Here is a 16,704-nt window from a genome sequence, read left to right on the forward strand (position 1 = left end):
CGGGTGAATTCGGGTTGACCGTGGAGGAAGCGGACGCGGCGTTGGCGATGAGCATTGCCGAACGGGAGCAGCCCGAAGAGGAAGAAGAGCTCGCCACGCCCGACGCCGAGTCGAACGAGCCTGCCGGGGGTGCGAGCGGCCCGCCACCTCCGGGGAGCTTGATGGGAGCAGGACCTGGAGCGCAGCCCCCAGTGCAGCCAAGAAGGCGCCTCAGTAGGACCGGGGATGCAGCAGGGCGGTAAGTTGGTCAACAGCCGCAGCGCCGCACGACGCGCTCTACCGTGGCAAGCACGGTCGCCGCGGGGGAGGCAACTGGGGCGGGGTCGTCTCGGGCTGGCACCGTGGTCCCCGCCAAGCGGCCAAGGGATCCCACCTCTTTGCCTCGCCGCGCCGGGAGTGGGCCGAACTTCGACCTCTCCGCGCTCAGTTCCGAGGAGGAAGATGAAGAAGAGTAAGATTCCCTTGCTTGTTCTTGTAGCTCTTCAACTTGCTGATCTTGTCTTGCATCGGATCTGATCCACCCTGGACTCTCCTTTTCAGGACTCTGGCCCAGAGGGCGGCGAAGAGGGCCAAGGCTCAGGTGGTGGTCATCGAGGACGAGCCCACTGCGACGACAGGAGGCGCGTCCGAGACTACTCTGCCGGACCCGGCCATCACTTCGCAGAGCAGCCACCAGCGCAGCCCCCAGCGTAAGCATATGGTTTACTTTCTGCTTCTGGATGCGCGTGGTTGCTCTTTTCCTTTGTTGACATCCGATCTCCGTTTTGTTCGTGCAGGAGCAGAGCAGCTTGATCAGGAGGGCGTGGTGATCTCCTCCGACTTGTCGTCTGCTTCGACTACGCCGCCAAGGGCGGACTCCCCGGCAAGGGAGTGCCCTCCGGTAAGGGAGGAGCATCCGGCAAGGGAGGAGTCTCCGGAAAGGGACAGTGCTAATGATCCGCCGGTGGTGGAGACCACGACGGCAGATCCTAGCACAGGTAGCCCTTCTTGCCCGGAGCTTTCCTTGTAGTCTTCCACTGATTTCTTTTCTCGAAAACTTGTTTGATTTTCCCTTCTTCTTTGGTCGTCAGGCCCACCCTCCACGGATCCGATGGAGACCGAGGCGGTTGGCGAAGAAGACGCACACGGCAATACTGACGATGCCGCGGCCACCGAAGGAGCCGGCGCTAACGTGCTCGCCGGCGAGGAGGCCGCCAAGGCTGCTGCCGAGGGAGCTGGCGGGGGATCTGGCGATCGCACTGACGGCCCCGAGGCCGCAGGAGCGTCAAGCGCTGCACCGACCGCCGATCCTTTCGCCGTTGCCGTAGCTTCAGGCACCGAGGAGCCCCAGCCCGGCACCTATCTGAAGGCTGGCGAGGGTATCTTCATCAAGCTCCCCTGGGCGTCGAGCTCCAGGGCGCCGGTGGAAGGAGAAATTCTGGATGGAGAGGTGCTTGCCTCCGCTGGGTTGTCGATCGTCGACGCGCCGGGAAGTAGCGGTGAAGAGCCCGAGGAAGAGCGGCTGCTGCGGAGGCTGCTGGCGCTCTATCGCGCCCGTCAAGTCAAGTTGGAGTCCCGGGAAGCGCTTGCCGCGAGGGCGAGCGTGGACATAGAGAAATGTGCGGAGGAGCTCTGGGGTCTTCGTCGAGAAACTCTCCGGGCCTTGGCGGAGGAGCGGGAGCAGCTTGCCGAGGAACGGAAGGCCTTCCTTCTCGAGAAGGCCGAAGCTGAAGAACAGCAGTGGCTCACCGGCGAGAAGCTGTACGCGCGAGAAGGCGAGCTGACTCAGCGGAAAGTGAACCTCGACAGCCACGAAGAGGAGCTTGCCGCGCGCGAACGGGCACTTGGCGGGACGCTCCAAGAGGCAAAGGATGCGGCTGCGACTGCCGAGGCCGCCAAGAAAGAATTGGAGGCAAAGGTGGCGCAGCTAGAAACTGATCTGAAGGTTGGTGGCGAAGAGCTTGCCGCCCTCAAGCTAGAGCGCGAGAAGGACGCCCTTGCCCACGGTGAGCTGCAGGGCCGACTCGCCGAGAGGGGCAAGGAATTGAGCGCCGCCAAGGGTTCCAACGCCGATCTGACGCTGAAGCTGGCCACCTTGACGGAGACGTTGGACAGCGCCAGGAAACGGGAGGCAGACTTGAAGAAGGACATCGAGGCCGACGAGGCGCTGCTTGCGAGGGCCGCCGAAACCCAGAATCTTCTCAGAGATACTGTGGAGCTCTGGACGGAGGGCCTCGTGGACATTGCCGCAGTCATCGAAGAGGAGCTGGTGCAATTGGGGGTGGAAGGCTTCGGATACTCCTCCGACGAGAACCTCCAACCCAGCGCCAAGCTCACTTTGTTCTTCAAAGGTGTGGCGGTGGCGCTCCAGGAACTCCAGGAACGGATCCCGAAGCAGTTGGCCGACGAGTCACGCTCGATTTGTGCCAGAGTTCTGGAGAAGGTGCTGGTGAAGGTGGCCTTCTGCAATCCGGGCCTCAACCTCACCAACGTCCTCAGGAAGCTGCCGGCGGACGCTGATCTTGACGCACTTAAGGCCCTCGTAGCACCCATCGTTGACAGGGTGAACGAGGTCAAAAGGGTTGACGGCGATCGCGTAGATTAGGCCGTTCGTTTGCTTCTTTTCTTGCCGCTGCCAGTCATGTCATGGGAACACTTTATTAGGGGCGCGACAAGTTATTCTTGTAATATAACTCTATCTTAGGTAAAACATTGCTGTGTTACTTCCTTTACTCGACTCTTGGCTTTGTATGGTCCTACCCTACGCTTTTTAGGGAAACTTGTCGGTGTAGGCATTCTTGCCGCGAGCGCCGAGTGCGGAACTTCAGCAGCCTGCTGGCGAGGCCGCTACCGACAAGCAACCTTATCGCAACTAGTTGCAGCTCACTTAAGTTGTTGAGTGGACTCGAAACAAAGTAAGGGCGCTAGCGGCTCACTTAAGTTGCTGAGCGGACTCGAAGCAAAGTAAGGGCGCTAGCAGCTCACTGAAGTCGTTGAGCGGACTCGAAACAGAGTAAGGGCGCAGCTAGCTGTGAATTGGTTCCTCCGCGCACAGGTTTTCCATACAAAGCACGGTCGTTCAAGGAAAATAACTCAAAAACTGATCGCTCAAGCTTTAGCAACTTAGCTTTTCTGTCGTCTGCTTCCCGGCAAGGAGAAACTCCTCTTTTTTTTTGAACGGCCTGGTCCACACCATTATCCTCTCCTCCCCCCCCCCCGGTAATCCTTGTGGGCGATGGAACCTTCCTTCTTTTGAGAAAGAGACAGAGAAATAAAGCAATGATATGGAGCCTTGGGCTCGTTATCACTTACCGGTGCTTGGTGCTGCACAAAGTGTCAGATAATATATGCGAAAAAGAATCATAGCATAAGGAAACTGACAAGATGTGCGATGCACATGAACTTTACTAGTGCACGGGGTCTGCGCCCGGCTCTGTACAAAGGATTACATGCAACAGCGGCAAGACTTGTACAGAAAGGTGGTTGCAGGACAGGGTCTGACAACCGCGCCTTATGGGTAAAACTTACGAAGATGCTCGATGTTCCAGGAGTTGCTCACCGGAATGCCATCTTCGGTCTCAAGGCGGACAGCGCCGGGCCTAGTGACTCGTTTCACCCGATAAGGGCCTTCCCACTTCGGCGTCAACTTGTTGGAATTCTTGGCCGACTGAACGCACCGAAGAACAAGGTCGCCTTCCTCGAGGCTCCTGGCATTGACTCTGCGGCTATGGTAGCGGCGCAGAGCTTGCTGGTAGCGAGCGGCTCGCACAGCAGCCTGGAGACGGTCTTCCTCAAGGAGCAGCGCGTCGTCTTGGCGCAGCTGCTCTTGCTCGAGCTCATCATAAGCGAGCACTCGAGGTGACCCGTATACGAGTTCCGTGGGGAGAACTGCCTCCGCTCCATAGACTAGAGCGAAGGGTGTCTGGCCAGTGGCTCGATTTGGCGTCGTCCTGATCGACCAAAGAACCACCGGCAGCTCCTCGATCCAGTTTCTTCCGCACTTGCGCAGTCTGTCGAAAGTTCTGGTCTTGAGGCCTCGCAGCACTTCAGCGTTTGCCCTCTCCGCTTGACCGTTGCTTCTTGGATGAGCAACAGAAGCGAAACAGACCTTGGCGCCAAGATCTTGGACGTACTGCATGAAGGTGCGGCTCGTAAATTGCGTGCCGTTGTCGGTGATGATCCTGTTCGGGATCCCGAAACGGCAAACAATCGACCTGAAGAACTTGACTGCTGACTGTGCTGTCACCTTCCTCACTGGTTCCACTTCCGGCCACTTTGTGAACTTGTCGATTGCAACGTACAAGAACTCAAAGCCCCCGACTGCTCGGGGGAAGGGGCCGAGGATGTCGAGCCCCCAGACCGAAAATGGCCAGGATAAAGGGATCGTCTGGAGAGCTTGAGCTGGCTGGTGTATCTGTTTGGAATGGAACTGGCACGCTTCACACTTGGTTACTTGTGCAGTTGCATCCTGGAGGGCTGTCGGCCAGAAGAAGCCTTGTCGGAATGCTTTGCCGACAAGTGTTCTTGCGCCAATGTGGTGACCACATATGCCTCCATGTATCTCTGCCAACAGCTGTTGCCCATCTTCCTAGCGAATGCACTTCAATTTCACACCGTTGAGTCTTATTCTGTACAGTGTGCCGTCGACAAACTTGTACATACTTGACTGCCGGGCTACTTTTTCAGCTTCTTCTTGCTCTTCGGGAAGCTCTCCTGTCTGGAGGAAGCGGACAATCGGCTGCGCCCATGCTGGAGCTTGCGGCTCGACAACAAGGACTAAAGGCATGCCTGTTGCTGCGGGAACATCCGCTTCTACGGCAAGAACCTGTGATTCTGCCGGAGCGTGATGTTCCCCGGCAAGCTTGCCGGAGCAAAACTTGTCGGGAGCGTTTGCTTCGATGGAACAAACCACAAGGTTTGCCGGAGCAGACTGCCCCTCAGCATCGTTGGCGTTGATCTTGGGGACTTTCTTGGCGGCGGCTTCGGGGTGCTCTGCCGGAAAGTAGTCACCTGAAACCAACTTCCTCTTTTTATTCTGTCCAGTTGATGGTGCCACGGAAGGTTGAGTCAGCTTGAGCACAAAGATCCCTAGTTCCACAGGCAACTTTAGTGCAGCGCATTTCGACAGGCCATCAGCAATGTCATTCTGAGCTCTTGGGATATGCTCCATTTGCAGGCCGTCAAAGCGCTCTTCTAGCTTCCTCACTTCATCAACATATGCTTCCATCAACGGGCTCTGGTAGGTCTTTTTCACTTGGCGGACGACAAGTTGCGAGTCACCCCTGATTATGAGCTTCTTGATCCCAAGGTCGGCTGCTATTCTAAGACCGGCAAGCAATCCTTCATACTCTGCAGTATTGTTGGTTGCTTGCTCTTTGGGAAAGTGCATCTGGACTATGTATTTGAGGTGCTCTCCGGTGGGTGCGATAAGGAGCACGCCAGCACCGGCGCCTTGCAGCGAGAAGGCACCATCAAAGTACATCAGCCACTCCTTGCTTGTCTCCTTGACGGGGATGCTCGTCTCTGGAATTTCTTCATCTGAAGTTGGCGTCCACTCTACTATGAACTCTGCCAATGCCCTGCTTTGGATAGTTTCAGTGCTCTCAAACTTGAGGCCAAAGCTTGACAGTTCCAAGGCCCACTCGACTATCCTGCCTGTTGCTTCTGGATTCTGAAGTATCCTTTTCAGCGGAAAGCGAGTGACGACTGTGATCTCGTGAGCCTGGAAGTAATGGCGCAGCTTTCTCGAGGCCATGAGAAGGCCGAAAAGCAGTTTTTGCACACCAGAGTATATCGACCTAGCCCCCTGGAGAAGGGAGCTGACAAAGTAAACTGGGCGCTGCACCACCTTCTTCTGCACGTCCTTGCACATCTGCGCAGATTCTTCTTTGTCGGGACCAGAGCTTGCTGGACCAGAGCTTGCCAGACCAGAGCTTGCCGGACCAGAATTTGTTGGGGAAGTCCCCTGCTTGTCGTTGGATTCACTTGCCGCGATCGCCGGCTCATCATCCGCCTCTCTCTCCGCTACTAATGCAGCACTAACCACTTGATTGGTTGCCGCTAGGTACAGCAGCAACTTCTCTTGTGGCTTAGGTGCGACAAGTATTGGAGTGGAGGACAGGTACCTCTTCAAGTCCTGCAGCGCAGCCTCCGCTTCCGGAGTCCATTTCATTGGACCTGCCTTTTTCAATATTTTGAAAAATGGGAGGGCGCGCTCAGCAGACTTAGAGATAAACCTGCTGAGAGCAGCCACGCAACCGGCAAGCCTTCGCACATCCTTGACGCGCTTCGGTGCTTCGATCTGCTCGATGGCCTTAATCTTGTCGGGGTTGGCTTCAATTCCCCGCTGAGATACAAAGAACCCGAGAAGTTTGCCGGAAGGGACTCCAAACACGCACTTCTCGGGGTTGAGCTTGAGGTTGATCTTGCGCAGATTTGCAAAAGTTTCTTCTAAATCTTGAATCAGGGTAGCCTTGTCCTTGCTCTTGACCACTATATCATCCATGTAGGCTTCCACATTTCTGTGTATCTGTGGCTCAAAGGCGACGTGGACTACTCTTGCAAATGTGGAACCAGCATTCTTCAACCCAAAGGGCATCCGTACAAAACAGTATGTGCCACAAGGGGTGATGAATGCGGTTTTCTCCTCATCCTCTTCTGCCATGAAGATTTGATGGTATCCTGAATACGCATCAAGAAATGAAAGCAAATCACATCCAGCTGTGGATTCAACAATCTGGTCGATGCGTGGCAAGGGAAATGGATCTTTGGGACAGGCTTTATTGACATTAGTGAAGTCTATACAAAGCCTCCATTTTCCGTTTGCCTTGCGCACGACTACAGGGTTGGCCAGCCACGTGGGATGGAGCACTCCTCTAACAAGGCCTGCTGCTTCCAATTTCCTGATTTCTTCTGCAATGAACTCTTGGCGCTCCACCGCTTGCTTCCTGACTCTCTGTTTGACGGGCCGCGCATGAGGACAGACGGCAAGGTGGTGCTCGATTACTCTCCTGGGAACACCGGGGATATCAGACGGTTGCCATGCAAACACGTCGACATTCGCCCGCAGGAAAGCAACAAGCACGCTTTCCTATTTGGGGTCAAGCGTGGCACTGATGGTGAAGGTACCACCAGTGCCGTCCTCCTTGGCGGACACCTTCTTGGTCTCGGGTGGAGCTGCCATTGTCTTCTTGCACTTGCCGGTGGAGCTCGATGGTGCGTCCTCGATGGTAGCGCAGCACTCTGAAGAGGTGCGCTTGCCGGAGTGGGCATCAGAGATCTCGCTGGACTTGGCCTTCTTCTTCCCCCGGGAGCTTCAGTGGCAAGTGTATGGTGATCAGCTGCGGCTGCTGCTTCCCGGTAGATCTTGTCGGCGCAGATAAGGGCATCCTTCTTGTCGCCGGGGACAGAGATGACACTTATCGGGCCTGGCATTTTGAGCACGTTGTAAGCATAGTGAGAGGCTGCCATAAACTTGGCGAGCGCTGGACGGCCGAGGATTCCATTGTAGGGCAATGGAAAATCGGCAACGTCAAATGTGACTCTCTCAGTTCTGAAATTCAGCTCGCTGCCAAATGTGACCGGCAGTGTGATCTTCCCTTTCGGCTTGCTTTTTCCCGGGTTGATTCCTTGAAATGTGCCGGCCTCTTCGAGCTCGCTGTCAGGGATCTGAAGTTTGTGAAGGACCGCGGAGGAGATGAGATTCAAGCCAGCCCCGCCGTCAACTAGCATCTTTGTGACCTTGAGGTTGCGGATAGTTGGTGAGACCAACATCGGCAAGCACCCGACCGCAGTTACGCGATCAGGGTGATCCCCAATGTCGAAGATGATAGGCGTGCTGGACCATTTCAGGGGCTTGCGTGACTCTATGGATGGCTCTGCTGCACTCACTTCCCGCATCCACTGTTTGAGCTGGCGGTGCGAAGTATGCAGAGAGGCGCCACCATCAACGCACAGGACCTATGTGGCTTTCTGAAATTCTTGCTCATCGGTCTCATCATCATCCACGTCTTCGTCATCGTCGTCATCTTCATCCTTGTCACGGCCGCGGGGAGGCCTGTCTTCTTGCCGCTGCTTGGCCTTGCCGCGGCGTCCCCCTCCCCCGGCCGGGGCGCTTCTTGCCGGATTCACCAGTTCTTTCCTGGGCCTTCTCTTTGTCGCGGTTGCTCAGCGAGCTGTTCGACCTTCTTGCAGTTCTGGAGATCGTGACCCTTGGTGCAGTGAATCTTGCAATACTGCCTGCCGGAGCTGTCCTGCTTGTCGGCAGCCGCCACAGGATGGGCCTCCTTGTCGGAGCCACCAGCCTTAGCTTCCTTGGCGCCACCTCCGTTGCCGGTCTGCTCAACAGCTAGCACCTCCTTACCCTTATTCCTTCTGTAGTTCCGCCGCCGGCCTTTCCTTGCCGGGGCGGCATCCTCACTGTCAGATCCTCCTGCTCCTGTACTCTCTCCGGGGAGCCTCCTCCCCTCTTCAGCGCGTGCACACTTGTCAGCCAGGGCGTAAAGCTCGCTGACATCTCTGATCTTACACATCGCCATCTCCTCCCTCATCCTTCGATTTCGCACGTTCTGATGGAACGCGCTAATGATCGCGGCGGGGTGGACGTCTGGGATGTTGTGCTGCACACGGCTGAATCTTTGAATGTACTTGCGCAGTGGCTCTCCTTCCTTCTGGGCGAGCAGATGAAGATCGCTCTCTTGGCCATGTGGCTTGTGGCCGCCCGTAAAGGCGCCGACAAACTGATGGCACAGATCAGCCCAGGAAGATATGGAGTTGTCCGGCAAGTGCATGAGCCAGGACCTGACATTGGGCTTGAGCACCAGCGGGAAGTAGTTGGCAAGGATCTTGTCATCTCGTCCCCCGGCAGCTTGCACCGCAATGGTGTAAATGCTGAGGAACTCCGACGGATGCGTCTTGCCGTCGTACTTCTCCGGCACGTCTGGCTTGAAATTTTTTGTGCTGGGCCACTGGACTTGCCGCAGCTCACGGGTGAACGCAGGACAACCTACCGCGTACGGTAGATCGCCTGGTTCCCCTGGCGCGTGCATGTCAACAGAGAGCCCAGCGCGCTTGTCGGATTGACGTCGCGCTTCTCTTCGGCGCTCGATGCGGGTTCGAGCGTCTTCTTTTTGCCGTTCGTGGAGAACCTGACGCTGGTCGCGACGAGCTCGTGGGTCCGACGACGCGGTGGAGCCGCTGTTGGGGTGGACCCGGCGAGTCGGCGATTTTGGCCTTCGTAGTGGAGAGTGCATGGAAGTCGCACCTCCCTCCGTCTTGTTGCCATCGGCTCGCGTCTGGTTGTCCTGCCGTGGCAGCGAGGTGCTTGGTTGCCGCGCAGTGTCGCCGTTAGCGAAGCCGATGAGGCTCTGGATAGTGGCCCTCCATTCGTCGGTCTTGTCCGCCGTCGGAGGATAGTCCAGGAGCAGCTGGGCCCGCGCCAAGGCTTCTGCTGGGGTGGTGGGCGGCAGAGGTGAACGGTGCGAGGAGAGGGGCGTGCTCGGACTCCTAACCAAGTTAGAAGGAGCAGCGTCCCGTCCCGGCGACCGTACCTCGCTGGGGCCAGCATGTTGGCGTGCATGCTGGTCTTGAGCGCCGCGCGAACCACCAGCTTGATCTTGGGTCAGCGGACGTATGGCGCTGCGGACGCTATGACGCTGCTGGTCCCGCGCCTCTTGAGAGAGACGCGGAGCGCGCATGGACGCCGAGGTCTGCGCTGCCTTGTCCTTGGACTTGGCAGCGCTGTGGGCACCTTCGTCGACGCCCATTCCTCCGCCGGCGTCCACTCCACCATCCGTTTGCTCCGGAGGCGGTGGAAGCGACGCGGACGGAACAGCTGCCTCCGAATTCTTCTTCTTCGGTGGCATGCCGATGATGAAGATCTAGCTTGCGTGCACGCCGGATCGGGTTCACGCGATCCCGACGCCCCCCTACCTGGCGCGCTAGAGATGTTGGGGGCGATGCTGATTCCCGCCAACACCTATGGGGACATGGCCCCTTTCGGTTCGGTGGGGGGCAGAGAGCGCGCAAAGAGCGGATCGAGGCAGTGCACGCGGGGCGATTTTTTACCCAGCTTCGGGTCGCACGGATGCGTAAAACCCTACTGCTGCTTGTTTGTGTATATTAGATTCTTGCTTAGGAGCGATGGACGCTGCCAGACTAAGCGTGAGAGTGTTCTTCTGAGTTCCCGAAATGCGGAACCCCTTTCTACGTTGCCCTTGGGCCTCCTTTTATACTCAAGGGGTCACCGACAGGGGGCAACGCAGACAGGAAGGGTAAAAACGGAAAAAGGATGTGGTAGGTATAGCTACCGCTACTGTGGATACAGTGTACCCTACCTAACTCTGACGGCAGGGGACAAGGGCATTAAATGCCTGTCTGAGTCTCCTAAACAGTGCAAAAGGTGACCGTTAGGAGCGCCACCGTTTGCCACGATGGGCTTCTCTTCATCTCCGCTTGCCACCACGTACCCCTAGCTGCACGGCCTCCCGCCACGTGCGCTCTGGGAGAGTCCCAGAGCGACACGTTAGCAGGTGAGCTGGAGCGCGGGCACGCAGTGGGAGTTTCCCGCGGCAAGCTCCTTGCCGCGGCCGTCGTCTTGTCGCTTCCGGAAGCTTGTCGCTCGCCGGATCTTGCCGGGGCGCAGGGCGCGTCGCGGCAAGCTTTCTTGGTATGTCTTGCGTGGTCTTCCCGGCAAGCTCCTCTTGCCGGGGTCTCGTCTCTTCCCGGTAAGCTCCCTTGCCGGGGCCTTGGTTGGCCTTCCCGACAAGCTCCTCTTGCCCGGGGCCTTGGCTTGAGTACTTTGTTCTTGAATGGTCTTTAAGGGGACCACGGAGGGTCCTGGCGGTCACCCGGCAAGCCTTGCCGCGGGGGGGGGGGGGGGGGCTGCAACTGCCCGTGCACGAGTTCGGGGTAATAGGGTACACCTACTCTAGTACACCGATAGGAGGATCTTGCCGGGGCGCAGGGCTCGTCGCGGCAAGCTTTCTTGGTATGTCGTGCGTGGTCTTCCCGGCAAGCTCCTCTTGCCGGGGTCTCGTCTCTTCCCGGTAAGCTCTCCTTGCCGGGGCCTTGGTTGGCCTTCCCTACAAGCTCCTCTTGCCGGGGCCTTGGCTTGAGTACTTTGTTCTTGAATGGTCTTTAAGGGGACCACGGAGGGTCCTGGCGGTCACCCGGCAAGCCTTGCCGCGGGGGGGGGGGGGGGCTGCAACTGCCCGTGCACGAGTTCGGGGTAATAGGGTACCCCTACTCTAGTACACCGACAATGAACTACATCGCGAGGGCTATGGTGGTGAGGGTGGAAAGGGTTGGATCAGATCCGGATCCCTTCTACGGTGGTGGCTAACCTATATTTATAGTGGCCTCGGTCCTCTTCCCATGAAACTTAGGCGGGAAGGGATCCCACAATGGCCAATTTGAAAGGGGACAAGTAGTACATCTAATCCTGACGAAAGGTGGTCTTTATCTTCAAAAGCTTCTAGTCATGACGCAGTGGTGGGCTCTGTGATGACATCCGTCCTGCTAAGCCCGTGGTCTTGGTCTCGTAGCACCTGAATGGAAAGCTTTGGGGGATTGCTCGGGAACCCACGCCTGTCCTTGCCTCCTTAGCACCATAGAGGAACCTGCCTCCTCTGCGCCCGCTAGCACCCGCCTGGCCTTGGTCGTCATGGCTCACGTCATCGCAGCCTCGTGAGGCTGGGTACCTCATAGAAATCTCCGCTCCTTGCGAGGCCGCCCGGGGAGGCCGCTTCCTCTGGAGGTCTTTGTGTCGTCCACCTCGCGAGGCCAGGGCCCTCGCGAGGGTCTTGTCATGGTGGTCTTGCAGATGGGCCGTACCAGGACACCGAGGGAGTCGCACCGTGGGCCGTAGGTAGGCAAGTCTGGGTACCCTTGTTCCCAGAATGCCGATAGGTTCTTTTAGGAATAAGGCTATTGAATTCATGTGGGATCTTTTAGAAATAATTAAACGCAACTCTGAAGATTGGGAACTTGACAAGGTAAAGTGCCTGGTATTAAGCTTGCGTTTGATTGTGTTAAATCTTTTATGAATATCGATGCTTTTCACAAGTTTAGCACTAAATATGGACATGACTATGAGATAGTACACTCTTTTTGCAAATCATTTGCTACTCATGTTGATCTCCCTAAAGAGAAGTGGTTTAAATATCATCCCCCTATTAAAGAAGAAATTAAAGAACCAGTATGTTTCTGAGCCTCGCAGAAAAGGAATACCAAATGGAAGAAAACTTTCACGATGATTTTTCTTGGACCAGAAGACACCCAGGAGACATCGCTTCCAAGCTTCCCTTGCAAGTGGTGTAGGTGTTCCTTGGCGCTTGCACTCCTCGTGGCCGTCCGTGAAGCTCCAGCAATACCTATGCATGCACACGAGAGGAATGTCAAGTAGTATACCATCCTCGAAGGGGTCAAGTGAACACGTGTAAAGGAGACTTGGAGTTCAAGTCAGAAGAGCCATGAGGCGGCGACAACGGTGGAGGGCACTCCCAGGGCGGTAGGGCACGCCCCCTACCTTGTGGGCCCCTCGTGACCCCCTGACCTAGTTCTTCCTCCTATATATTCACATATATTCCCAAACCACCAGAGGCATCCACATAAACACTTTTCCACTGCCACAACCTTCTGTTCCCTTGAGATCCCATCTTAGGGCCTTTTCTGGCATCCTGCCAGAGGGGGATTCGATCATGGAGGTCATCTACATCAACTCTATTGCCCTTCCGATGAAGCATGAGTAGTTTACCACAGACCTATGTGTCCATAGCTAGTATCTAGATGCCTTCTTCTCTCTCTTTGATTCTCAACACCATGTTCTCCTCGATGTTCTTGGAGATCTATCCGATGTAATCTACTTTTGCAGTCTGTTTGTCGAGATCCGATGAATTGTGGATTTATGATCATCTTATCTATGAATATATAGGAGGTGTGTAATCTACTTATGCAGTGTGTTTGAATCTTCTCTCAATTCTCATATGCATGATTTGGTATCTTCGTATTTCTCTTCAAATTATCGGTTTGGTTTGGCCAACTAGATTGGTTTTTCTTGCAATGGGAGAGGTGCTTAGCTTTGGGTTCAATATTGCGTGATTTCACCCAGTGACAAAGAAGGGGTAGCGAGACACGTATTTAATTGTTGCCATTGAGGATAAAAAGATGGGGTTTACATCATATTGCATGAGTTTATTCCTGTACATCATGTCATCTTACTTAAGGCGTTACTCCATTCTTTATGAACTTAATACTCTATATACATGATGGATAGCAGTCCATGTAAGGAGTAATAGTAGCAGATGAAGGCAGGAGTCGCTCTACTTGACACGGACATGATGCCTATATTACATAATCATTTCCTTGGATATCATCATAAATTTGCGCTCTATCAATTGCTCGACAGTAATTTGTTCACCCACTTTATTATTTGCCTTCATGAGAGAAGCCTCTAGTGAAACCTATGGACCCGGGTCTATTTTCCATCATATTAGTTTCCGATCTACTATTTTGCAATCTTTTATTTTTAGATCTATAAACCAAAAAACCCAAAAATATTTACTTTATCTTTTGTTTAGTTTTATCTATCTCTATCACATCTCACCATTGAAAGTGACCGTGAAGGGATTGACAACCCGTTTATCACGTTGGGTACAAGTGTTTGATTGTTTGTCCAGGTATTGGTGATTTGCGCGTTCTTCTCATACTGGATTGATACATTGTTTATTAACTAAGGGAAATACTTATCTCTACTTTGCTGCATCACCCTTTCCTCTTCAAGGGAAAAACCAATGCAAGCTCAAGAAGTAGCCAGTATTGAGGTGGATAAAGCAAAAGTTGATGCAATTGAGAAAATTCCATGTCCTAAAGATGTCAAAGGTAATCGTAGTTTCCTCGGTCATGCTGGTTTCTATAGGTGGTTCATTAAAGACTTCTCTTCTAGGACTCTTACTAATCTTTTACAAAAGGATGTTCCATTTGTTTTTGATGATGATTGTGTAGATGACTTTGAAACACTTAAGAAAGCCTTAACTTCTGCACCTATAGTTCAACCAGCTGATTGGAACTTGCCTTTTTTTATTATGTGTGATGCTAGTGATTATGCAGTTGGTGCTGTTATAGAACGAAGATTTGATATGAAATTAAATGTTATCCATTATGCTAGTAAAACTCTAGACGGTGCCCAAAGAAATTATGCCACCACTAAAAAAGAATTTTTAGCAGTTGTGTTTGCTTGTGACAAATTCATATCTTACATTGTTGATTCCAAAGTAATTGTTGACACCGACCATGCTGCTATTAAATATCTTATGGAAAATAAATATGCTAAACCTAGACTTATTAGGTGGGTTCTCTTGCTTCAAGAATTTGACTTGCACAATACTGATAGGAAAGGAGCTGAGAACCCTGTAGATGATAACTTGTCTAGGTTAGAAAATATTCTTGATGACCCACTACCTATTGATGATAGTTTCCTGATGAACAACTAGTTGTAATAAATGCTTCTCATAACACTCCTTGGTATGATAACTATGCTAGCTACATTGTTGCTAAATTTTTACCACCTAGTTACAGATACCAACAAAAGAAAAAAATATTTTATGACTTAAGACATTACTTTTGGATGACCCACATCTTTATAAAGGAGTAGATAGTATTATTAGACATTGTGTACTTGAGCATGAACAGGAAAAAATCCTACGGAAATGTCACTCCGAAGCCTATGGAGGACATCACGCGGAAGATAGAACTGCACACAAGGTATTTGACGTGGCTAGACTACGTCGGTAATTGCCCAAAGAGGAAGGGATGATGTAGCACAGCTACGGTAAGTATTTCCCTCAAATATGAAATCAAGGATATCAATCCAGTAGGATAACCAAGCAACACTATGTAAACGGTACCTGCACACAAAGAACAAATACTTGCAACCCCACTCCTCAGAGGGGTTGTCAATCCCTCTACGGTAAAAAGATAGATAAAATAGTGGTAGATTGGATACATAGATCTTGTGAAAACACGAAATAAAATAAGTAAAGAGAATGTGCGGTAAGGTATTTTTGGGTTTTTAGAAATAAAGATATGAAAATAATATGATAAAAGATAGACCCCGGGGCCGTAGATTTCACTAGTGGCTTCTCTCGAGAAAATAGCATATAGTGGGTAAACAAATTACTGTTGGGCAATTGATAGAAGTACACATAATTATGACGATATCCATGGCAATGATTGATGTCGCTTGAACTAAGTCAGTATTTCCCCAAAGAGGAAGGGATGATGCAACACAACTACGGTAGGTATTTCCCTCAGTTATGAAACCAACGTATCAATCCAGTAGGAGAACCAGGCAACCCTATGTAAATGGTACCTACACACAAAGACCAAATACTTGCAACCCACGCGTAAGAGGGGTTGTAAATCCCTCCACGGTAAAAAGATAGATTGATTTGTGGTAGATTGCATAAATAGACCTCAATAAAATGCAAAATAAAATAAGTAATAAAAAAGTGCAGCAAGGTATTTTTGAGTTTTTGGAATAATAGATCTGAAAATAAAAGTGGCAAATAATATATCGGAAAGCAAATATGATAAAGAGTAGACCCAGGGGCCGTAGATTTCACTAGTGGCTTCTCTCAAGAAATATCACACGGCGGGTAAACAAATTACTGTTGGACAATTGACAAAACCTCAAATAATTATGGTGATATCCAGACAATGATCAATATATAGGCATCACGTCTAAGATTAGTACCCCGACTCCTGCCTGCATCTAGTACTATTACTCCTCACATCAACTGCTATCCAACATGCATCTAGTGTATGAAGTTCATGGATAAACGGAGTAATTAATGCAATAAGAACGATGTCATGATGTATACAGGATCTATTCTTGTAGGAATAGACCCCATGTTATCCTTAATAGCAACGATACATACGTGTCTTGCTACCCCTTCTGTTACTGGGATAGAACACCACACGATCGAACCCATCACAAAGCACCTCTTCCCATGGAAAGAAAAATCAATCTAGTTGGCCTAACTAAACCAAAGATTCGAAGAAGAAATACAAGGATACAAATAATCATGCATATAAGAGATCAATAACTCAAATAACTTTCATGAATATACATATTTGATTATAAACTCAAAGTTCATTTGATCCCAACAAACACACAACAAAAAAGAGTTAAATCCAATAGATCTCCAAGAGACCATTGTATTGAGAATCAAAAGAGAGAGAGACAGAGAGAGGAAGACTTCCATCTACTGACTACGGACTCGTAGGTCTATGATGAACTACTCATGTATCATCGGAAGGGCACCAATGAGGATTATGAACCCCTCGTGGTTCTGGAACTTGCCACGGCTGGAATTGCGTTTCGTCGACTCCCCTAGGGTTTTTGGAATACTTGGGGATTTATAGGGTGAAGAGGCGGTGCAGGAGGCCCCCGAGGTGGGCACAACCCACCTCTCCCCTCAGAGCCCCCTTCTGGTACTTCTTTGGCCCATCTTGTGTCTTTTGGTCCAGAAAGATTCTCCAAAAAGTTTCACTGTGTTTGGACTCCATTCGGTATTGATTTTCTGCGAAGTAAAAAACAACAATTGGCACTAGGCACTATGTTAATAGGTTTGTCCCAAAAATGATATAAAGTTGCTATAAAATGATTGTAAGACATCCAAGAATGATAATATAACAGCATGGAACAGGCAAAAATTATACATACAT

This window comes from Triticum aestivum, chromosome 2A (genome assembly GCF_018294505.1).
Source record: "Triticum aestivum cultivar Chinese Spring chromosome 2A, IWGSC CS RefSeq v2.1, whole genome shotgun sequence".
Classification (NCBI taxonomy): Eukaryota; Viridiplantae; Streptophyta; class Magnoliopsida; order Poales; family Poaceae; genus Triticum; species Triticum aestivum.